This window comes from Ranitomeya variabilis, chromosome 1, assembly GCF_051348905.1.
Source record: "Ranitomeya variabilis isolate aRanVar5 chromosome 1, aRanVar5.hap1, whole genome shotgun sequence".
Taxonomy (NCBI): Eukaryota; Metazoa; Chordata; class Amphibia; order Anura; family Dendrobatidae; genus Ranitomeya; species Ranitomeya variabilis.
In genome coordinates, this window is record NC_135232.1 from 471197084 (window position 1) to 471221346 (window position 24263).

Sequence of the window (24263 nt, forward strand, 5' to 3'; positions counted from 1 at the left end):
TCCGTCTAAAATTCTGTCGCTCGCTCCTGGACAGAATTCTATCACACTGCATACTTTCTGGCGTCTTTTCCATAGACACCGCCAGATGGTGCACCGGTTTGCGCTCCCGCAGACGCCTATCAATCTGAATAGCCATTGTCATGGACTCATTCAGACCTGCAGGCACAGGGAACCCCACCATAACATCCTTAACGGCATCAGAGAGACCTTCTCTGAAAGTTGCCGCCAAGGCGCACTCATTCCACTGAGTAAGCACAGACCATTTACGGAATTTTTGGCAGAAAACTTCAGCTTCGTCTTGCCCCTGAGATAGTGCCATCAAAGTTTTTTCTGCCTGAAGTTCCAAATGAGGTTCCTCATAAAGCAAGCCCAAGGCCAGAAAAAACGCATCCACATCGCGTAACGCAGGATCCCCTGCTGGCAATGAGAAGGCCCAATCTTGAGGGTCACCCCTGAGCAAGGAAATCACAATCCTAACCTGCTGAGCAGGGTCTCCAGCTGAACGAGACTTCAGGGACAAATAAAGCTTACAATTATTTCGGAAATTCTGGAAGCTAGCTCTATTCCCTGTGAAGAACTCCGGCAAAGGAATTCTCGGGTCAGATACCGGAGCATGTACCACAAAATCTTGTAAATTTTGTACTTTCGTGATGAGATTATTCAAACCCGCAGTTACACTCTGGAGATCCATTATTGTCAGGTGCACACAGAGCCATACAGAGATTAGGAGGAGAGAGAGAAAAAAGACTGCAGCAAGGCAGACTGGAGGGAAAAAAAAAAAAATTTCCAGCAGACTTCTTATAACTCTCCTTTCTCAACCTGGGTCTTTAACACTTTATTGGCCGGTCAAACTGTCATGATCTCTGCAGGCAGAGATCATAGCAAGCCTATAGAGGGACAAGCTCTCGGAAGATGGAACTATACTGACCATGAACTAAGCCTGCCGCGCAACTAGAAATAGCCAGGTAGCATTTCCTATTTATCGCTAGATGCCCAGCTCTGGCCTAAGACCTAAATAGCTAGCAGAGGGAAATATAAGACCTGGCTCACCTCTAGAGAAATATTCAAAAGAAGACAGTAGCCCCCCACATATAATGACGGTGAGTTCAGATGAAACAACAAACGCAGCAGGAAAATAGTCTTAGCAAATTTGAGGTCCGCTTACTAGATAGCAGAAGACAGATAGTATACTTTCATGGTCAGCAGAAAAACACTAACAAAACACCATCCAGAGATTACCTTAAACTCTGGCATTAACTCATAACGCCAGAGTAGCAATCCCTGATCAACGAGAGCTTTCCAGACACAGTAACAAAACTTCAGCTGTGAACTGGAACAAATAGGCAAAACGAAACATGGACAAAAGTCCAACTTATCTAGTAGTTGTCTAGAAGCAGGAACAAGCACTGAGAGGCATCAGATAACATTGTTGACCGGCAAGAAACCACCAGAGAAATGAGCTTAAATAGCGACACCCACTACTGATGGAACCAGGTGAAACAGGAAAGAGGATGACAAGTCCAATTCCACAAGCGGCCACCGGGGGAGCCCAGAATCCAAATTCACAACAGTACCCCCCCCTCAAGGAGGGGGCACCGAACCCTCACCAGATCCACCAGGGCGACCAGGATGAGCCCTATGGAAGGCACGAACAAGATCAGAAGCATGAACATCAGATGCATTGACCCAAGAATTATCCTCCTGGCCGTAACCCTTCCAGTTGACCAGATACTGGAGTCTCCGTCTGGAAACACGAGAGTCCAAAATTTTCTCCACAACGTACTCCAACTCACCCTCAACCAACACCGGAGCAGGAGGCTCAACTGAAGGTACAACAGGTACCTCATACCTGCGCAATAACGACCGATGAAAAACGTTATGAATGGAAAAGGACGCAGGGAGGTCCAAACGGAAAGAAACAGGATTAAGAATCTCCAATATTCTATAAGGGCCGATGAACCGAGGTTTAAACTTAGGAGAAGAGACCCTCATAGGGACAAAACGAGAAGACAACCACACCAAATCTCCAACACAAAGCCGAGAACCAACACGACGATGACGGTTGGCAAAACGCTGAGTCTTCTCCTGGGACAACTTCAAATTGTCCATAACCTGCCCCCAGATGTGATGCAATCTCTCCACCACCGCATCCACTCCAGGACAATCCGAGGATTCCACCTGACCGGAGGAAAATCGAGGGTGAAACCCCGAATTACAGAAAAACGGGGACACCAAGGTGGAAGAGCTGGCCCGATTATTGAGGGCGAACTCTGCCAATGGCAAAAAAGCAACCCAATCATCCTGGTCAGCAGAGACAAAACACCTCAGATATGTCTCCAGGGTCTGATTAGTCCGCTCGGTCTGGCCATTAGTCTGAGGGTGAAAAGCAGATGAAAAAGACAAATCTATGCCCATCCTAGCACAGAATGCCCGCCAAAATCTAGACACAAATTGGGTACCTCTGTCAGAAACAATATTTTCAGGAATACCGTGCAACCGGACAACATTCTGAAAAAACAGAGGAACCAACTCAGAAGAAGAAGGCAACTTGGGCAGAGGAACCAAATGGACCATTTTAGAGAAACGGTCACAGACCACCCAGATGACAGACATCTTCTGGGAAACAGGCAGATCTGAAATAAAATCCATCGAGATGTGTGTCCAAGGCCTCTTAGGAATAGGCAAGGGCAACAGCAATCCGCTAGCCCGAGAACTACAAGACTTGGCCCGAGCACAAACGTCACATGACTGCACAAAGACTCGCACATCTCGTGACAGGGAAGGCCACCAGAAGGATCTTGCCACCAAATCCCTGGTACCAAAAATTCCGGGATGACCTGCCAATGCAGAAGAATGTACCTCAGAGATGACTCTGCTGGTCCAATCATCCGGAACAAACAGTCTATCAGGCGGACAACGATCCGGTCTATCCGCCTGAAACTCTTGCAAGGACCGCCGCAGATCAGGAGAAACGGCCGACAAAATTACTCCCTCCCTAAGGATACCTGTGGGTTCAGAATTACCAGGAGAGTCCGGGTCAAAACTCCTAGAAAGGGCATCTGCCTTAACATTCTTAGAACCCGGTAGGTATGACACCACAAAATCAAAGCGAGAAAAAAATAAAGACCAGCGCGCCTGTCTAGGATTCAGGCGTCTGGCAGTCTCAAGATAAATCAAATTTTTGTGGTCAGTCAATACCACCACCTGATGCCTAGCCCCCTCGAGCCAATGGCGCCACTCCTCAAACGCCCACTTCATGGCCAAAAGCTCCCGATTCCCAACATCATAATTCCGCTCTGCGGGCGAAAATTTGCGAGAAAAGAAGGCACAAGGCCTAATGACGGAGCAGTCGGAACCTTTCTGCGACAACACTGCCCCAGCTCCGATCTCCGAAGCGTCAACCTCAACCTGAAAAGGCAGATTCACATCAGGCTGACGCAACACAGGGGCAGAGGCAAAACGGCGCTTAAGCTCCTGAAAGGCCTCTACAGCATGAGGGGACCAATTAGCAACATCAGCGCCTTGTCTGGTCAAATCAGTCAGTGGTTTAACGACATCCGAAAAACCAGCAATAAATCGGCGGTAAAAGTTGGCAAAGCCCAAAAATCTCTGAAGACCCTTAAGAGAGGAGGGCTGAGTCCAGTCACAAATAGCTTGCACCTTGACGGGATCCATCTCAATGGAAGAGGGAGAAAAAATATACCCCAAAAAGGAAATTTTCTGGACCCCAAAAACGCACTTAGACCCCTTCACACATAAAGAATTAGACCGCAGAACCTGAAAAACTCTCCTGACCTGCTGGACATGAGAGTCCCAGTCATCAGAAAAAATCAGAATATCATCCAGATATATTATCATAAATTTATCCAGAAAATCGCGGAAAATATCATGCATAAAAGACTGGAAAACTGAAGGGGCATTAGAAAGACCAAAAGGCATGACCAAATACTCAAAGTGGCCCTCGGGCGTATTAAATGCGGTCTTCCACTCATCCCCCTGCCTGATCCGCACCAAATTATACGCCCCACGAAGATCAATTTTAGAGAACCACTTAGCACCCTCTATACGAGCAAACAAATCAGTAAGCAATGGCAATGGGTATTGATACTTAACAGTGATCTTATTCAGAAGCCGATAATCAATACATGGTCTCAAAGAGCCGTCTTTTTTTGAGACAAAGAAAAACCCAGCTCCCAAGGGAGAAGAAGATGGACGAATATGTCCCTTTTCCAAAGACTCCTTTATATATTCCCGCATAGCAGCATGTTCCGGCACAGACAGATTAAACAAACGACCCTTTGGATATTTACAACCCGGTATCAAATCTATGGCACAATCGCACTCACGGTGCGGAGGTAACGACCCAAGCTTGGGTTCGTCAAAGACGTCTTGATAATCAGAGAGGAACTCAGGGACTTCAGAGGGAATGGACGACGAAATAGAAACCAAAGGTAAGTCCCCATGAATACCCTTACATCCCCAGCTCAATACAGACATTGCTCTCCAGTCCAAGACTGGGTTGTGAGACTGCAACCATGGCAATCCCAGTACCAAATCGTCATGTAAATTATACAGCACCAGGAAACGAATAATCTCCTGGTGATCCGGATTGATACGCATGGTTACTTGTGTCCAGTATTGTGGTTTATTATTAGCCAATGGGGTGGAGTCAATCCCCTTCAGAGGAATAAGAGTCTCCAAAGGCTCTAAATCAAAACCACAACGATTGGCAAAGGACCAATCCATAAGACTCAGAGCGGCGCCAGAGTCAACATAGGCGTCCGTGGCAATGGATGACAAAGAGCAAATCAGGGTTACAGACAAAATAAACTTAGACTGAATGGTGCCAATGGAAACAGACTTATCAAGCTTCTTTGTACGCCTAGAGCATGCTGATATAACATGAGTAGAATCCCCACAATAGAAACACAATCCATTCTTCCGTCTAAAATTCTGTCGCTCGCTCCTGGACAGAATTCTATCACACTGCATACTTTCTGGCGTCTTTTCCATAGACACCGCCAGATGGTGCACCGGTTTGCGCTCCCGCAGACGCCTATCAATCTGAATAGCCATTGTCATGGACTCATTCAGACCTGCAGGCACAGGGAACCCCACCATAACATCCTTAACGGCATCAGAGAGACCTTCTCTGAAAGTTGCCGCCAAGGCGCACTCATTCCACTGAGTAAGCACAGACCATTTACGGAATTTTTGGCAGAAAACTTCAGCTTCGTCTTGCCCCTGAGATAGTGCCATCAAAGTTTTTTCTGCCTGAAGTTCCAAATGAGGTTCCTCATAAAGCAAGCCCAAGGCCAGAAAAAACGCATCCACATCGCGTAACGCAGGATCCCCTGCTGGCAATGAGAAGGCCCAATCTTGAGGGTCACCCCTGAGCAAGGAAATCACAATCCTAACCTGCTGAGCAGGGTCTCCAGCTGAACGAGACTTCAGGGACAAATAAAGCTTACAATTATTTCGGAAATTCTGGAAGCTAGCTCTATTCCCTGTGAAGAACTCCGGCAAAGGAATTCTCGGGTCAGATACCGGAGCATGTACCACAAAATCTTGTAAATTTTGTACTTTCGTGATGAGATTATTCAAACCCGCAGTTACACTCTGGAGATCCATTATTGTCAGGTGCACACAGAGCCATACAGAGATTAGGAGGAGAGAGAGAAAAAAGACTGCAGCAAGGCAGACTGGAGGGAAAAAAAAAAAAATTTCCAGCAGACTTCTTATAACTCTCCTTTCTCAACCTGGGTCTTTAACACTTTATTGGCCGGTCAAACTGTCATGATCTCTGCAGGCAGAGATCATAGCAAGCCTATAGAGGGACAAGCTCTCGGAAGATGGAACTATACTGACCATGAACTAAGCCTGCCGCGCAACTAGAAATAGCCAGGTAGCATTTCCTATTTATCGCTAGATGCCCAGCTCTGGCCTAAGACCTAAATAGCTAGCAGAGGGAAATATAAGACCTGGCTCACCTCTAGAGAAATATTCAAAAGAAGACAGTAGCCCCCCACATATAATGACGGTGAGTTCAGATGAAACAACAAACGCAGCAGGAAAATAGTCTTAGCAAATTTGAGGTCCGCTTACTAGATAGCAGAAGACAGATAGTATACTTTCATGGTCAGCAGAAAAACACTAACAAAACACCATCCAGAGATTACCTTAAACTCTGGCATTAACTCATAACGCCAGAGTAGCAATCCCTGATCAACGAGAGCTTTCCAGACACAGTAACAAAACTTCAGCTGTGAACTGGAACAAATAGGCAAAACGAAACATGGACAAAAGTCCAACTTATCTAGTAGTTGTCTAGAAGCAGGAACAAGCACTGAGAGGCATCAGATAACATTGTTGACCGGCAAGAAACCACCAGAGAAATGAGCTTAAATAGCGACACCCACTACTGATGGAACCAGGTGAAACAGGAAAGAGGATGACAAGTCCAATTCCACAAGCGGCCACCGGGGGAGCCCAGAATCCAAATTCACAACAAGGTAAGTTCTTTAATTGTGCCTGAATATCCTGAGGATTATTAGTTGTTTTAACTTTATGAACAAGACTTTCTCTAGATATACGGCTAACAGCTTGTTGAGCCGTATTGAGGGTTTGTATATTATAGCCTTTGGCTTCAAACTGTTTGGTGATGTATGTAGACTCCTCATAATAGTCCTTCAGGTCAGTGCAATTCCTCCTAATACGAGTGTATTGTCCACGGGGAATATTGGTAAGCCAAATTGGGAGATGACAGCTCGTTAGATGTATGAAGCTGTTTGAATCTACTGGTTTGCGGAAACACTTAGTTTTCAGTTGTCCGTGTTCCACATAAATTGTAAGGTCCAAGAAATTAATCTGGGAATTACTGATGGTCGGGGTAAATTCCAAACCAAATTGGTTGTTATTTAGGTTTACAATGAAGGAATTGAGTTCAGTTGTAGATCCCTCCCAAATAAACAGAATGTCGTCGATGAAACGACGCCAGAATTTTAATCCTGGGTGTAGTACGCCTTCCTTGTTTATATGTTGGTGTTCCCAATACCCCACGTATAGATTGGCGTAACTAGGCGCAAAACGTGTGCCCATTGCGGTGCCCCACGTTTGCAGGTAGTACTGCTTCTCATATTGGAAGAAATTATGTTCCAATATGAACCTAATACTATCAGTTATAAATTTAATCTGGGCTTCATGGTATAGCCCCAGGGTATGCAGGAAAAAATTAGCTGACTCACATCCTTTTTTATGGTTTATTACCGTATAGAGGGATTTAATATCTAAAGTTCCCAAAATATAATTGCTTTGCCACATTACGGGTTCCAAAACTTGAATAGTGTGGGTGGTGTCCTTCAGATACGCTGGAATTAAGGACATACATTTTTGTAAGTGTAAATCGACATATTTAGACAAGTTCGCGGTCAAGCAATTAATCCCTGATATAATTGGGCGACCTGGAGGGTTGGTGGCATCCTTGTGAATTTTGGGTATATGGTAAAACATAGCTGTAGTGGGTTTTTGATTGTTAATGAACTGAAACTCCTTTTTGTTCAATATCCCTAAGGTTTTACCCTTTTGGGCTAGAATATTAAGTTTTTTTATATAATTTACAGTAGGGTTGGAGCTTAGTTTTTTATAAGTGACCGCGTCATTTAAGAGTCTCAGTGATTCATTATGGTATGTGGTGCTGTCTAGAACCACAATTCCCCCACCCTTATCAGCTGGGCGGATGACAATGGCATGATTGTTTTGGAGATTTATGATAGATCTATTTTCGCTAGTGCTTAGGTTAAATGAAATATGCTTGGGATTATTTTTATAGGATTTTCGTAGATCTGCTGTGATCATAGTTTCAAAAGACCGAAAAGCACTGGAATACTCGTTGATAGGATTAAAAGAAGATTGTGGTGCTAAGTTTGTATGCAAATACTCCTGGATGTTGATTGCAGGTGCTTGAGTTATATTGCTAATAGGTTGCTTTTTTAAAAAATATTTTTTCAAAGCTAAATTGCGCATGAACTTTTTAATACTGACGTATAGATGAAAGGGATTAGCCGATGCTACAGGGGCAAATTTTAAACCTTTTTGTAGAAGTTTGATTTCACTAGGGGTTAGTTGGTACGAGCTGAGATTGAAAATTTTTTGTGTATGATTTTTCAGTGATTTTTTTAACATTTTCTTTTTGGCGAGTTGCCCACCCCTCTTGCCTCTTTTGGTTTTGAATTTGGGGCCTGGAAAAAATCCCGTTTGATTGTGGATTGTACAGTTTTATTGGTCCTGATATTACAGACCCTATTAGTGCCATTGAGCATTCTATTTGGTATTTTCCTTGAAATTGAAACTGGTGCTTGTTTATGCCTGAGGTACGTTTTAGTAGGAAATTTTGAATTGGATTTGCTCATTGGAACTTGGTGGGAAGTGTCACCATTGGTACTTGTGGTGGGTTGTTCCCATTCAGCTATAGCCTCAGAATCATCCATCATTGTGGATAACTGAGAGAACCTATTAGTTATGGGGATTTGGATATTTTCCTCAGGGATAGGCATAATTGTTGAAGAATTTGCTTCATTATTAAATGGATTTATGACTGATTCATTAGCTGGAGAATTAGACAACTCAATGCCATAGTCAGTCTTGGTACGGACCGACACAGGCGTATACTGAGTAGAGTTCGTATTTGTATAAGTAGAAAATACCAAAGAGATGTCCTCTAGGTGATTAGTTGGAGTAGAGTTGTATTCGTCCAATGTGATAAAATGACTATCTGAACTGGGAATAGGTTCACTATATTGATTCATAGGTCTTACATTTTCAAAAGGTAGATTGTCCCTTGAGAATTTTTTCATTTTTTTGGTGATAATTTCTTTTTCTCTTTCTTTGAGCCTGTACATGATGTTAGAAGTGAGGTCATGCAGATCTTCGATATGATTATATGATTTTAATTGCTCAAAGAGTTGTGTAACCGATTGGCTGATCCCTTTAAGGTTGGTACGGCGTTTCTCAATAATAAAATTGAGAGCTTGACTAGAGAAATTTCTGAATAGAGATTCCCACTCACTTTGAATTTCAGGATCCCCAAAATCGCCTGCAAGGGTCTTTTGAATAACAAGGCCCTTTGGGACAATGCCCGCTTCTGCATATTTTTCTAGTGAGGCAATCTCCCAAAGATTCCGCATTTCATTGGTCAATTGTTTTTCTAGTGATTTTAATAAGGTTTTGACTTGATCATGCTCGTTAGTTGAAAGTTTATGTTGGGAGAACTGTGTTAGTATATATCTACGGCGAAAGTCCCTATCATGTATAAGGGCGTCTATAGCCATAACCGAGCTGCCTGCGTGTGGATTGCACAGAAACTAGACCAATTGTAAAGAAAAAAGGGGGAATACACTGGCGCTCGGAGAGTGGAAGATGAGAAAGAGGAACGGGGGGTAAGGAATAGCTGCTGGTGATAAAACAGGGTCTGTGCGTACCCTGTGAGCTTGAGAAAAAAAAAAGGGAAATCGATAGTGTATCACCTGCGCTTGTATATAAAAGCTAAATCATCCCCCGAGAATAGTATTAGGCAAATAAAGGCTTTCAGTGGTTGTACATGAGTACTTACTAGATCCCAATGCAGTATCGTGGCTGCAAATCTTTCATGTACTGGGAGTCCAGTTTACCGCTGCAGGGTGGTGAGATCGCTGAGAGTCCGGTTCACCGCTGCACGATGGCAAGATTTTCTTAAAGCCATGTCTAGGGTCGAGTCTAAATGGATTTATATGCTGGATAGCTTGGCCCCTAGAGGACTGAATCATGAAATTGAGTTATATGCTTTTTAACCTATCTCAATGTGAACCATCTATACTAAGCTATACCCCTATATTGTTTTAGGGTCCCAGGGACGGTTTTACTTTATCTTGGTATTTATATTATATATTCTATTCATTCTTTGAGCTAGGGCTTCTAATCCACACATTCTTTAGGGTTGTTTTATCCCTCCCTTTTAAAACACGGATCTATACGGAGTGGTCTTACCTATTTTAATTAATTTCTTACTCCACAAAAAATTTTGATTGGAGTTTTTATATGTCGTACTAAGTACGGTCTTATTCCATCTAGGCATTTTTACAAAATAATTCATGTGTATTCTTTTGAGTGAAGGTTTCTAATCCATATATTTATATTTTTATTTATTTCTTGAGCCAATTTTAGGGCTGGTTTTTTGCCTTCCTTTTACAATGCTTATTCATATGGTGTGGTGTCACTTGATTTTATTTTATTTTTTCTACTCCACTAATAAATGCCATTGGAGTTTTTATCTATGTCATAGCATTATATTTTTTAGTGTTGTCCTATTAGTTTCAAACTATCACCCTTACTGCATTAATCCCTGTATTTATAATAGTCCTTCATATATATTCTTATGCAGTTGTACTAATCATACAACACATCATATTATTTTTATTCTAATAAATGGATCTCTTAGCATAGCAATCACGCTGCAACCTCTATTACCCTTTGCGATGAACGGTAATCTGGGACGCTGGGCATTTTTTCTCAAGGGGGTGGTACAGCAGAAGCTTTTTAAGAGGCAGGGCTCTATGGGGAACTCCAGCCCTGACGAAGAAGGATCGTATCCTTCGAAACGCGTTGGATTGGTTAATCCACATACGCGCCCGCCCACTAGCTGTGACGTCACACTGCTGCCACGCCCCTTCTCAACGCCGCCACCGCTTCAGCGTTGCTTCCGGCCGGGGCACGCTAGAAGCTGGCAGCTTCCACCTGACTCCCGCGTCCTCTTACCAGACCTGACTCACGTGGAGTGAGTCTAGCTTCTTTGATCTTGCCATCGTGCAGCGGTGAACCGGACTCTCAGCGATCTCACCACCCTGCAGCGGTAAACTGGACTCCCAGTACATGAAAGATTTGCAGCCACGATACTGCATTGGGATCTAGTAAGTACTCATGTACAACCACTGAAAGCCTTTATTTGCCTAATACTATTCTCGGGGGATGATTTAGCTTTTATATACAAGCGCAGGTGATACACTATCGATTTCCCTTTTTTTTTCTCAAGAAAGTGAAAAGAGCTGGGCTCCAGCTGCCCTGAGAGGCCCTAAACTTGCTTCTCTTATAAGGAAATGACACACAATATGCAGTGTAAGCTATACTGTGAACTACTACCTCTTTGCTTTTAAGTGATAGAGTCTGTACCCTGTTTTCTCTTTTAGTAAAGTATTATGTTTACAAGTTCACATGCGTGTCTGGCTGCTTATAATTTCACAAACGTAATGGGAGCTCCAACTCCTTCACCCAGACACTACCTCTACAGGAGTGCCCCCAGAGGGTCTTATACCATCTCCATAAGTGCCACCTCCCGCTATTGACAATTGTTGTGGACAGGAGGGAAGTACTTAGGGATCCAGCATCCTACTTCAGCTACTGTGACATTAAAATCTGTCTGTGGAACTACATATCCCAGCTGTCCCCTCTGCAACATCTGGCGCCTCCCCCGTGGCTCACTGCAATGCTACCGGCTGCTTCTTAACCCCTTTACGACCTATGATGTATAGGTACTTCATAGGTTGCCTCTCCATCTTTGATGTGGGCTCCGGCACTGAGCCCACATCTTTTCAGGCACATGACAGCTGATCTGATCAGCTGTCATGTGCCCCTTACAGTGGATGGAATCGCAATCCACCCGCTGCTGTTAACATTTTAAATGTTGCTGTCAATCTCTGACACCCATGTCACATGATCGCAGGGCGCTAATGGGTTTGCATGTCAAACTGGGGTCTGTAGGAGACCCCTATGGTTGTCATTGCCAATCTACTATCAGCAGCGCCCAGTGACCAGCGTTCATAGCAAATAAGCCCTTCTATGTGTAGCAGAAGCGATCAGGAGATTGCAGATTCAAGTCTTGTAAGAAGACTATTAAAGCAAGTGAAAAATGTAAAAAAAAAAGATTTTTGAAAAAATTAATAAAATATAAAAGTTTAAATCACCCCCTTTTGTCCCATTCAAAATAAAACAATTAACAAATACCCATATTTGGTACTGCCATCTTCAGAATAGCCAAATCTATCAAAAAATAAGAATTACGGTATTTTGGTCACCACAAAATTGCAATAAAATGTAATAACAGGCGATAAAAACATTATATCTACCCCCAAATGGTATCAATAAAAACGGTAGCCCGGCTGCAAAAAAATAAGTCCTCACCCGGCCCCAGATCATGAAAAATGGAGACGCTACAGGTCTCAGAAAATGACGTAATTTTTTTACCACTGAAATAAAAAACAACGTACATATGTTTGGCATCTACGAACTTGTAATGACCTGAAGAATCATAGTGGCAGGTCAGTTTTAGCATTTAGTGAACATGATTAAGAAAAAAGCCAAAAAACAATTGTGGAATTGCACTATTTTTGTAATTTCTCTGCATTTGCAATTTGTTTTTCCTCTTTTCCAGTACACGATATGGTGAAATCAATGCTGTATTGCAAAAGTACAACTTGTCCTGCAAAAACAAGCCCTCACATGGCCATATTGACAGAAAAATAAAAAAGTTATGGCTCTGGGATGAAAGGGAACAAAAAAATTAAATGGCAAAAATAGAAAATCTCAGTGTGTTGAAGCGGTTAAGAGAGCGGGAAACTGAAACTTCCTTTTCTTTTACAACTTGTTGAGTAACTGAATTACAGGTCTTTGTCCCCATAAGATAGGCGTAAGGCTATGTGCCCACGTTGCGGATTTCTGTGCAGATTTTTCCGCTCAGTTTTTGAAAAATCCGCAGGTAAAATGCACAGATTTCCTGCGTTTTTTTGTGTGGATTTCAACTGCGTTTCTACACCAGCAGATTCCTATTGAGGAACAGGTGTAAAACGCTGCAGAATCTGCACAAAGAATTGACATGCTGTGGAAAAAAACCCGCAGCATTTCTGCGTGGTATTTTCCTCAGCATGTGCACAGGGGATTTGGTTTTCCATAGGTTTACATGGTACTGTAAACCACATGGAAAGCTGCTGTGAATTCGCAGCGGCCAATCCGCTGCAGATCCGCAGCCAAATCTGCAACCTGTGCACATAACCTAAAGCATTCTCCCTTTTTAACAGGTCCTCCTTATCTTGCAAACAGCAGGTGAAAAATTATTGATCCACTCCTTTTATTCTCAGCGCTCTAACCTATTTTGAAGATATGTAAAAGAAAAGGGTACTCCTAAACATTCTGTGCTCAGCATGAATGAGTACACCCCCTTTGAAAAGTAAGATTTTAAACAATATCTCACTGAACACATACACAATTTCCAAAAATTTGACAAGACTGAGCTTCATAGCATATTTTCTTAATGTATGATATTAAAGTAGGGTTAATCATATAACTCATTACAAATTTCAAATTACAGTGAAGGAAATAATTATTTGATCCCTTGCTGATTTTGTAAGTTTACCCACTGATATGACAAATACATGAACACTGTATAATATTAACCCCTTCCCGACATTTGACGTACTATCCCGTCGAGGTGGGGTGGGCCCGTATGACCGCCGACGGGATAGTACGTCATACGCGATCGGCCGCGCTCACGGGGGGAGCGCGGCCGATCGCGGCCGGGTGTCAGCTGCATATCGCAGCTGACATCCGGCACTATGTGCCAGGAGCGGTCACGGACCGCCCCCGGCACATTAACCCCCGGCACACCGCGATCAAACATGATCGCGATGTGCCGGCGGTGCAGGGAAGCATCGCGCAGGGAGGGGGCTCCCTGCGGGCTTCCCTGAGACCCCCGGAGCAACGCGATGTGATCGCGTTGCTGCGAGGGTCTTACCTACCTCCCTCCCTGCCTGCTCCAGACCCGGATCCAAGATGGCCGCGGATCCGGGTCCTGCAGGGAGGGAGGTGGCTTCACAGAAGCCTGCTCAGAGCAGGCACTGGGAAGCAGCCTGCACTTCTCGCAGATCGGTGATCTGTCAGAGTGCTATGCAAACTGGCAGATCACCGATCTGTATTGTCCCCCCCTGGGGCAAAGTAAAAAAGTAAAAAAAAAAAATTCCAAATGTGTAAAAAAAAATAGAAAAAAAAAAAATTTCCAAAATAATGAAAAAAAAAAAAAAAATATTCCCATAAATACATTTCTTTATCTAAATATAAAAAAAAAAACAATAAAAGTACACATATTTAGTATCGCCGCGTCCGTAACGACCCGACCTATAAAACTGGCCCACTAGTTAACCCCTTCAGTAAACACCGTAAGAAAAAAAAAAAAAAAACGAGGCAAAAAACAACGCTTTATTATCATACCGCCGAACAAAAAGTGGAATAACACGCGATCAAAAAGACAGATATAAATAACCATGGCACCGCTGAAAGCGTCATCTTTTCCCGCAAATAACGAGCCACCATACAGCATGATCAGCAAAAAAATAAAAAAGTTATAGTCCTGAGAATAAAGCGATGCAAAAATAATTATTTTTTCAATAAAATAGTTTTTATCGTATAAAAGCGCCAAAACATAAAAAAATGAGATAAATGAGGTATCGCTGTAATCGTACTGACCCGAAGAATAAAACTGCTTTATCAATTTTACCAAACGCGGAACGGTATAAACGCCTCCCCCAAAAGAAATTCATGAATAGCTGGTTTTTGGTCATTCTGCCTCACAAAAATCGGAATAAAAAGCGATCAAAAAATGTGACGTGCCCAAAAATGTTACCAATAAAAACGTCAACTCGTCCCGCAAAAAACAAGACCTCACATGACTGTGGACCAAAATATGGAAAATTTATAGCTCTCAAAATGTGGTAACGCAAAAAATATTTTTTGCAATAAAAAGCGTCTTTCAGTGTGTGACGGCTGCCAATCATAAAAATCCGCTAAAAAACCCGCTATAAAAGTAAATCAAACACCCCTTCATCACCCCCTTAGTTAGGGAAAAATAAAAAAAAAGTATTTATTTCCATTTTCCCATTAGGGCTAGGGTTGGGGCTAGGGTTAAGGCTACAGTTAGGGTTGGGGCTAAAGTTAGGGTTAGGGTTTGGATTACATTTACGGTTGGGAATAGGGTTGGGATTAGGGTTAGGGGTGTGTCAGGGTTAGAGGTGTGGTTAGGGTTACTGTTGGGATTAGGGTTAGGGGTGTGTTTGGATTAGGGTTTCAGTTATAATTGGGGGGTTTCCACTGTTTAGGCACATCAGGGGCTCTCCAAACGCAACATGGCGTCCGATCTCAATTCCAGCCAATTCTGCGTTGAAAAAGTAAAACAGTGCTCCTTCCCTTCCGAGCTCTCCCGTGTGCCCAAACAGGGGTTTACCCCAACATATGGGGTATCAGCGTACTCAGGACAAATAGGACAACAACCTTTGGGGTCCAATTTCTCCTGTTACCCCTGGGAAAATACAAAACTGGAGGCTAAAAAATAATTTTTGTGGGAAAAACAAAGATTTTTTATTTTCACGGCTCTGCGTTATAAACTGTAGTGAAACACTTGGGGGTTCAAAGTTCTTACAACACATCTAGATAAGTTCCTTGGGGGGTCTAGTTTCCAAAATGGGGTCACTTGTGTGGGGCTTCTACTGTTTAGGTACATTAGGGGCTCTGCAAATGCAATGTGACGCCTGCAGACCATTCCATCTAAGTCTGCATTCCAAATGGCGCTCCTTCCCTTCCGAGCCCTCCCATGCATCCAAACGGTGGTTCCCCCCACATATGGGGTATCAGCGCACTCAGGACAAATTGGACAACAACTTTTGGGGTCCAATTTCTCCTGTTACCCTCGGGAAAATACAAAACCGGGGGCTGAAAAATATTTTATGTGGGAAAAATTTTTAGTTTTATTTTTACGGCTCTGCATTATAAACTTCTGTGAAGCCCTTGGTGGGTCAAAGCGCTCACCACACATCTAGATAAGTTCCTTAGGCGGTCTACTTTCCAACATGGTGTCACTTGTGGGGGGTTTCTACTGTTTAGATACATTAGGGGCTCTGCAAACGCAATGTGACGCCTGCAGACCATTCTATCTAAGTCTGCATTCCAAATGGCGCTCCTTCACTTCCGAGCCCTTCCATGCGTCCAAACGGTGGTTCCCCCCCACATATGGGGTATCAGCGCACTCAGGACAAATTGGACAACAACATTTGGGGTCCAATTTCTCCTGTTACCCTCGGGAAAATACAAAACTGGGGGCTAAAAAATAATTTTTGTGGGAAAAAATTTTTGTTTTATTTTTATGGCTCTGCATTATAAACTTCTGTGAAGCCCTTGGTGGGTCAAAGTGCTCACCACACATCTAGATAAGTTCCTTAGGGGGTCTACTTTCCAACATGGTGTCACTTGTGGGGGGTTTCTACTGTTTAGGTACATTAGGGGCTCTGCAAACGCAATGTGACGCCTGCAGACCATTCCATCTAAGTCTGCATTCCAAATGGCGCTCCTTCCTTTCCGAGCCCTCCCATGCGCCTAAACAGTGGTTCTCCCCACATATGGTGCATCATCGCACTCAGGACAACTTGGACAACAAATTTTGGGGTCCAATTTCTCCTGCTACCCTCGGGAAAATACAAAACTGGGGGCTAAAAAAATAATTTTTGTGGGAAAAAATTTTTGTTTTATTTTTACGGCTCTGCATTATTAACTTCTGTGAAGCCCTTGGTGGGTCAAAGTGCTCAAAACACATCTAGATAAGTTCCTTAGGGGGTCTACTTTCCAAAATGGTGTCACTTGTGGGGGGTTTCAATGTTTAGGCACATCAGTGGCTCTCCAAACGCAACATGGCGTCCCATCTCAATTCCTGTCAATTTTGCATTGAAAAGTTAAATGGTGCTACTTCCTTTCCGAGCTCTCCCATGCGCCCAAACAGTGGTTTACCCCCACATATGGGGTATCAGCGTACTCAGGACAAATTGTACAACAACTTTTGGGGTCCAATTTCTCCTGCTACCCTTGGAAAAATACAAAACTGGGGGCCAAAAAATAAGTTTTGTGGGAAAAAAAAGATTTTTTATTTTCACGGCTCTGCGTTGTAAACTGTAGTGAAACACTTGGGGGTTCAAAGTTCTCACAACACATCTAGATAAGTTCCTTGGGGGGTCTAGTTTCCGATATGGGGTCACTTGTGAGGGGTTTGTACTGTTTGGGTACATCAGGGGCTCTGCAAATGCAACGTGACGCCTGCAGACCAATCCATTTAAGTCTGCATTCCAAATGGCGCTCCTTCCCTTCCGAGCTCTGTCATGCGCCCAAACAGTGGTTCCCCCCACATATGGGGTATCAGCATACTCAGGACAAATTGGACAACAACTTTTGGGGTCCAATTTATCCTGATACCCTTGTAAAAATACAAAACTGGGGGCTAAAAAATCATTTTTGTGAAAAAAAAAAAAGAATTTTTATTTTCACGGCTCTGCGTTATAAACTGTAGTGAAACACTTGGGAGTTCAAAGTTCTCACAACACATCTAGATAAGTTCCTTGGGGGGTCTAGTTTCCAATATGGGGTCACTTGTGGGGGGTTTGTACTGTTTGGGTACATCAGGGGCTCTGCAAATGCAACGTGACGCCTGCAGACCAATCCATTTAAGTCTGCATTCCAAATGGCGCTCCTTCCCTTCTGAGCTCTGTCATGCGCCCAAACAGTGGTTCCCCCCCACATATGGGGTATCAGCATACTCAGGACAAATTGGACAACAACTTTTGAGGTCCAATTTATCCTGATACCCTTGTGAAAATACAAAACTGGGGGCTAAAAAATCATTTTTGTGAAAAAAAAAAGAATTTTTATTTTTACGGCTCTGCATTATAAACTTCTGTGAAGCACTTGTTGGGTCAAAGTGCTCACCACACATCTAGATAAGTTCCTTAGGGGGTCTACTTTCCAAAATGGTGTCACTTGTGGGGGGTTTCAATGTTTAGGCACATCAGGGACTCTGCAAACGCAACATGGCATCCCATCTTAATTCCAGTCAATTTTGCATTGAAAAGTAAAATAGCGCTCCTTCCCTTCCGAGCTCTGCTATGCGCCCAAACAGTGGTTTACCCCCACATATGGGGTATCGTCGTACTCAGGACAAATTGCACAACAACTTTTGTGGTCTAATTTCTTCTCTTACCCTTGGGGAAATAAAAAAATGGGGGCGTAAAGATCATTTTTGTGAAAAAATATGATTTTTTATTTTTACGGCTCTGCATTATAAACTTCTGTGAAGCACTTGTTGGGTCAAAGTGCTCACCACACATCTAGATAAGTTCCTTAGGGGGTCTACTTTCCAAAATGGTGTCACTTGTGGGGGGTTTCAATGTTTAGGCATATCAGGGGCTCTCCAAATGCAACATGGCGTCCCATCTCAATTCCAGTCAATTTTGCATTGAAAAGTCAAATGGCGCTCCTTCCCTTCCGAGCTCTGCCCTGCGCCCAAACAATGGTTTACACCCACATATGGGGTATCAGCGTACTCAGGACAAATTGCACAACAATTTTTGAGGTCCAATTTCTTCTCTTACCCTTGGGAAAATAAAAAATTGGGGGCGAAAAGATCATTTTTGTGAAAAAATATGATTTTTTATTTTTACCACTCTGCATTATAAACTTCTGTGAAGCACTTGTTGGGTCAAAGTGCTCACCACACATCTAGATAAGTTCCTTAGGGGGTCTACTTTCCAAAATGGTGTCACTTGTGGGGGGTTTCAATGTTTAGGCACATCAGGGGCTCTCCAAATGCAACTTGGCGTCCCATCTCAATTCCAGTCAATTTTGCATTGAAAAGTCAAATGGCGCTCCTTTCCTTCCGAGCTCTGCCATGCGCCCAAACAGTGGATTACCCCCACATATGGGGTATCAGCGTACTCAGGACAAATTGTACGACAAATTTTGGGGTCTATTTTCTCCTGTTACCCTTGGTTAAATAAAACAAATTGGATCTGAAATAAATTTTGTGTGAAAAAAAGTTAAATGTTCATTTTTATTTAAACATTCCAAAAATTCCTGTGAAACACCTGAAGGGTTAATAAACTTCTTGAAAGTGGTTTTGAGTACCTTGAGGGGTGCAGTTTTTAGAATGGTGTCACACTTGGGTATTTTCTATCATATAGACCCCTCAAAATGACTTCAAATGAGATGTGGTCCCTAAAAAAAAATGGTGTTGTAAAAATGAGAAATTGCTGGTCAACTTTTAACCCTTATAACTCCGTCACAAAAAAAATTTTTGGTTCCAAAATTGTGCTGATGTAAAGTAGACATGTGGGAAATTGTTGTGAATTCTGTTTGTGGGCTCCCCCGGTGGTGTTTTATGGTATTGCCACTTATTTGCCTTCTTCTATCCTTGATCACCTGTTGACACCCATTAGGGGAGTTTCCTATTTAAGGCTGCTTGGCTGCTGGTCCGATGCCGGCCAACAATGTATCAGTAGCATTCTGTTGCATTCTCCTGCCTCAAGTTCCAGTTCAGCTAAGTTGAATTTTGTTCCTAGTTATTGTTATTTTTTGTCCAGCTATCTGCAATGTGACTCTCTGCAGCTGGAAGCTCTCGTGGACTGAAATTGCCACTCCAGTGGCATGAGTTGTCACTGGAGTTTTAAAGTAATTTCAGGATGGTGTTTTTGAGTAGTGTTTTGAAGTTGACCGTGAAGTAACTCTTTCCTGTACTTCTGCTATCTAGTAAGCGGACCTCACTGTGCTAAATCTGCTGTTCATCCTACGTATGTCTTTTCCTCTTGACTCACCGTCAATATTTGTGGGGGCCTGCTATCTCCTTTTGGGGTTCATCTCTGGAGGTAAGGCAGGCCTGTATATTCCTCTGATAGGGGTAGTTAGATCTCCGGCTGGCGCGTGGTGTCTAGGGCATCGTAGGAAACACTCCCCGGCTACTTCCAGTGTTGTGTCAGGTTCAGGTCACGGTCACTTTAGTTTCCATCACCCGAGAGCTAGTCCGTTTGTTATTTTTGATTTCCCTGCCACTGGGAAAATCATAACAGGAAATGTTACTAATTAAGTATTTTGCGTGACATATGTCTGTGATTTAAGGGCATAAAAATTAAAAGTTGGAAAATTGCGAAATTTTCAAAATTTTCGCCAAATATTCGTTTTTTTCACAAATAAACGCAAGTTATATCGAAGAAATTTTACCACTATCATGAAGTACAATATGTCACGAGAAAACAATGTCAGAATCGCCAAGATCCGTTGAAGCGTTCCAGAGTTATAACCTCATAAAGGGACAGTGGTCAGAATTGTAAAAATTGGCCCGGTCATTAACGTGCAAACCACCCTTGGTGGTGAAGGATTTAAGGGTAGGTTAATTATAACATTGAGAGATAGAATATCAAAAATAAAATCCAGAAAATCACGTTGTATAAATTACATAAATTTATTTGCATTTTGCAGTGAGAAATAAGTATTTGATCCCCTACCAACCAATAAGAGTTTTGGCTTCTACAGACCAGTTAGACGCTCCTAATAAACTCGTTACCTGCATTAAAGAAAGCTGTCTTACATAGTCATCTTTATAAAAGACTCCTGTCCACAGACTCAATTAATCAGTCAGACTCTAACCTCTACAACAAGGGCAAGACCAAAGAGCTTTCTAAGGATGTCAGGTTCAAGATCATAGACTTGCACAAAGCTGGAATGAGCTACAAAACCATACGTAACATGCTGGGTGAGAAGGAGACAACTGCTGGTGGAATAGTAAGAAAATGGAAGAAATATAAAATGACTGTCAATCGACATCGATCTGGGGCACCATGCAAAATCTCACCTGAGAGATCAGCCTAAAACTTCATGGGGGGAACTTGATAATGATCTTAAGGCAGCTGGGACCATAGTCACCAAGAAAACCATTGGTAACACATTACGCCGTAAAGGTTTAAAATCCTGTAGTGCTCGCAAGGTGCACCTGCTCATTTGAAGCTCGCCAGTGAACACCTGGATGATTCTTTGAGTGATTGTAAGAAGGTGCTGTGGTTAGATGAGACAAAAATTGAGCTCTTTGGCATTAACTCAACTTGCGATGTTTGGAAGAAGAGAAATGCTGCCTATGACTCAAAGATCACCGTCCCCACTGTCAAGCATGGATGTGGAAATATTATGTTTTGGGGGTGTTTCTCTGCTAAGGGCACAGGACTACTTCACTGCATCAATGAGAGAGTGGATAGAGCAATGTACCGTAAAATCCTGAGTGACAACCTCCTTCCCTCTGCCGGGACATTACAAATGAGTCGTGGCTGAGTCTTCCAGCAAGACAATGACGTAAAACATACAGCCAAGGCAACAAAGGAGTGGCTCCAAAAGAAGCAAATAAAGGTCATGAAGTGGCCTAGCCAGTCTCCAGACCTTATTCCCATAGAAAACTTATGGAGGGAGTTGAAGCTCCGAGTTGCCAAGTGACAGTATCAAAATCTTAATGATTTAGAGATGATCTGCAAAGAGGAGTGGACCAAAATTCCTCCTGACATGTTCGCAACCTCACCATCAACTACAAAAAATATCTGACTGCTGTGCTTGCCAACAAGGGTTTTGCCACCAAATATTAAGTTTTGTTTGCCAGATGGATCAAATACTTATTTCTCACTGCAAAATGCAAATAAATTTATATAATTTATACAATGTGATTTTCTTGATTTTATTTTTGATATTCTATCTCTCAATGTTAAAATTAACCTACCTTTAAAATTATAGACTGTTCATGTCTTTGTCAGTGGGCAAACTTACAAAATCAGCAAGGGATCAAATAATTATTTCCTTCACTGTAGTTGATTCAAAACAAACATGAATACACCCGCCACAAAAAACAATTACATCTATTATTTTATGTGGCCTCCTTGATTTTTAAGGACAGAACAAAGTCTTCTAGGCATGGAATTAACAAGTTTGCGACATATTGCAACATATATCTTTTTCCATTCTTCAACAACTCCTTTAGAGCCTGGAAGCTGGATGGAGAGTGATGCTGAACTTTTATTTTCAGAACTCCCCATACACTCCCTGACAGAAGTTATGTCGCTTATCCATGTTATGTAAATAAAAGCTTATAACCTGACGTTAAATTCATCCATTGGTTGTATAAATTATTCTTTTGAAAGCTGAAACCCTCCAAAAGGAGGTTTAGGTTAAAAAAATAATAAATAAATAAATAAATTGGCATCAATGCAGAAATATTGATCAGTTAATAGACACAGAATGGTCAGATTTTGGCAAGACAAATGTTTTGTCGCCCACAGAAAGTAATGTGATATTTAAACAAATAACTAACTTAAAATACAAATATATGTTGCATAACATTGGTGAATGAAGTTGTGGTGCAATTAGAGTCATTTTTAATATTTTGTGTGACTTCCATGAGCTTGAAGAACTGCATCCATGCGGTTCAACAATGATTCATACAATTTATTAACATTGTCTTTAGGAATAGCAAAGAATGCAGTCTTACATGCCTCCCAGAGCTCATCTAGATTCTTTAGTTTTGTCTTCCAAGCTTCCTTTTTCAGCCTACCCCAAACATGCTCAATGATGTTCATGTCTGGTGACTGAGCTGGCCAGTCCTTGAGCACCTTGATCTTTTTTGCCTGGAGGAACTTTGTTGTAGAGATGGATGTATGAGATGGAGCACCATCCTGCTGCAGAATTTGACCTCTTTTATGATTTGGAATATAAGAGGTAGCTAATACTTCTTGATATTTTAGGCTATTGATATTGCCTTCCACCTTGCAAATTGTTTGCACACCACCATACTAAATGTAACCCCAGACCATGATCTTTCCACCACCAAATTTAACTGTTTTCTGGGTGTATTTTGGATCCATATGGGCTCCAGTGGGTCTCCTGCAGTATTTGTGGCGGCTGTGGTGTAATTCTACTGAAGATTCATCAGAGAAATCCACCTTCTGCCACTTTTGCAGCATCTATCGGGTCATTGTCATGACCCAGCCACAACTTATCTTCAATGTTGTTACTGAGAGAAGGTGGTTGTTGGCCAAAATCTCATAACACATGACCCCATTCATGCTAAAAACATACAACTCTGCCCTTCACCTCTCCAAACAAACCTATTTCAACACCCTGATCACCTCACTGTCAAATAACCCTAAACGTCTCTTTGACAATTTCCAGTCCCTACTCAACCCAAGAGAGCAGGCCCCAACCATGGATCTCCACGCTGACGATCTGGCCAATTACTTAAAAGAAAAAATTGACCACATTCGACAGGAAATCATCTCCCAATCCCTTCATACCATGCACTGTCCTCGCTCTCCACTGCATCTAGTTCACTCTCTGACTTTGAGCCAGTTACAGAAGAAGAAGTAGTCGGGCTTCTTGCATATTCTCGCCCGACCACTTGCACCAGTGACCCCATTCCGTCACATCTCCTCCAGTCCCTTTCCCCGGCTGTCACCTCTCACCTAACAAAAATATTCAACCTTTCTCTCACTTCCGGTATTTTTCCCTCCTCATTTAAGCATGCCATCATACATTCATTACTTAAAAAACCATCCCTCGACCAAAACTGTGCCGCTAATTATAGACCTGTCTCTAATCTTCCCTTCATCTCTAAACTCCTTGAACGCCTGGTCCACGTCTTACCCGCTATCTCTCAGATAACTCTCTTCTCGACCCTCTTCAATCTGGCTTCCGCTCTTTACACTCTACTGAAACTGCCCTCACTAAAGTCTCTAATGACCTACTAACAGCTAAATCTAATGGTCACTACTCCATGCTAATTCTTTTGGATCTCTCCGCAGCATTCGATACTGTGGATCATCAGCTCCTGCTCAATATGCTCCGCTCCTTCAGCCTCAAGGACACCGTTCTCTCTTGGTTCTCCTCCTATCTCTCTGACCGATCCTTCACTGTATGTTTTGCTGGTTCCTCCACCTCTCACCTTCCCCTTACTGTTGGGGTTCCTCAAGGATCAGTCCTAGGCCCCCTCCTCTTCTCTTTGTATACTGCCCCTATTGGACAAACAATCAGTAGATTTGGTTTCCAGTACCATCTCTATGCTGACGACACCCAATAATACACCTCTTCTCCTGTTATCATGCCGACCTTTTTAGAAAACACCAGTGATTGTCTTACCGCTGTCTCTAACATCATGTCCTCCCTCTATCTGAAACTGAACCTGTCAAAAACTGAACTCTTCGTGTTCTCTCCCTCTACTAACCTACCTTTGCCTGACATTGCCATCTCCATGTGCGGTTCCACCATTACTCCAAAGCAACATGCCCGCTGCCTTGGGGTCATCCTTGATTCCGAGCTTTCATTCACCCCCCACATCCGATCACTGGCTCACTCTT